Raw genomic sequence first — 1,861 nt, 5'->3', positions numbered from 1 at the left:
TCATCTCAATGAAGATCACGGTCCTGTTCCATGAGTTGCCTTTCGAGCGGAATGGATATTCCTCGGGAAGCGGATGTCATCCCGACGGCCGGATACGTGGATTCGCTCATCACCCGACCTCACGTGGAAGAATTGCTAAATGCAGCCCCGTGGGATATGCTGGCTACCACACGGGTGGATCCAGTTAGCTTCAGGGGTGATGTGCGCGGGCGTCTCGGGTTGTTCGTTCGCGCGTTCCGGGATTTTGTTTCCAAGCACCGGGTCGCCATATGGGAAGGCACTCACCGATTCCCTCTCTCCCGTAACCAACTGCAGGGATCGACCTGGTTGTCCAACTTCAACAAGCAGCGTGGTAATCGACGTAGCCATGCTGGTCGCGCGTGGAAAAAAGTTCTCGTGATCCTCGTGTTGGCGATCCTGGACGGTTGGTGTGACGTCGATGTTTTGTTGGATCCATCCTTCTTGCATCTTCCCCGACGCGGGGACAAGGTAGCTTGATTTCCGGAATTCGTATCCCGTCAAGCCAGCTTGGAGGATCCCAACATCCATCGCCCAGAACCCACGAACCTACTGGAAGCCTCGCAAGAGATCGACGAAGCCGAGCCTTGGCTTATCTCGTTTCGGGGGGAACCAAGCCAACACCCAGGACACCAGATCCACCGTCTGGTGGGCAAGTTCTTCAATGTTCAGCCCAAGACTACCTGATTTTTATCACGCTTTGACGCTACGCCCCCAGTTTCAGTCTTCGTGGATTCGTTTCGTAGTAGTAACTAGCGACTGGAACTGGGTCGAGCTAGCCTTTTGCATAAGCTATTGTAATCCACACTCTCTTACTTGAATATGTATGTTACATTCCCTCGTCTGTTAAGGAATCTAGTCAGGGTCTACCGGCGTACACCTGGATCTGGGCTGGATCCACCCTTTCAGTGTACACCTGGATCTAGCTAGATCCACCCTTTCAGTGTACACCTGGATCTGGGATGGATTCCGGATCCGGTTGGATCCACGCTTGGATTTCATCAGTATCTAGCGCCAACGACCCAGTTTCAATTGAGTCAGTATAGTTCGGGCTCTTGAAAGCTCGCGCTTGAGATCAAGCAGGACTCCTCGCACGTAAACGTCACTCTTATGCATAAACATTCACTTCTTCCTCGTAACCCACTCTTCTCCTGTAGATTCGTTTTCTCTTTATTTCCGATGTGACCAACTCACATCAGCGATCCTCCTCCTCCTGGCCCACACCCTTCCTGTGGGCCCTTCTTCATCCTCCCATCGACATGCCCAGCTCACATCCATGGATCCCCTTCCTACTCTTCTTCATGAGACTGCATCACGCCGAATCTGTTACGATTCGTACGATCCCGCAAGACATCATAGAATAATGCTCCACAATTCAGATCTGCCTCGTCTACCCAACTGGGTTCGTCATATCCACGCCAATACACCAGAAATTCGCGGTAAATCCGCCCGTATCTAGCTCGCTTCCCTGACCTCATGTCGGTGATCTTCTCGACCTCGAACTCGTTGGCCTCGAGATCCACATTCCAACTATCCTCCGGTAGGAGGACTTCGTCGAAGTCTACCCGGTCGGTTCCATCCACCCAAAGACGGGTTTGCGGCCGATCTGGGTATTCTTTGACCAACCTCAGCTTGGATACGTGTACTACAGGGAACAGGCGATATTCGGTTCTTGCCGTTTCCAGCTTTACCGCATGTTCTCCAATCTTCTTGCTCACCTGGAACGGTCCATGCCATAGATGGGCCAATTTGCGGGCGTACCATTCGTTCACTCGATCCAAATAAAGCCACATCTGCGATCCCACCGTGGATTTGATGTGGACGGGCGTCTTCGTTGTATCGA

Source organism: Phytophthora infestans, genomic scaffold, assembly GCF_000142945.1.
Source record: "Phytophthora infestans T30-4 supercont1.29 genomic scaffold, whole genome shotgun sequence".
Lineage (NCBI taxonomy): Eukaryota > Oomycota > Peronosporomycetes > Peronosporales > Peronosporaceae > Phytophthora > Phytophthora infestans.
The sequence above is the reverse complement of the archived record's forward strand: the minus strand, read 5'-3'. Positions refer to the sequence as shown.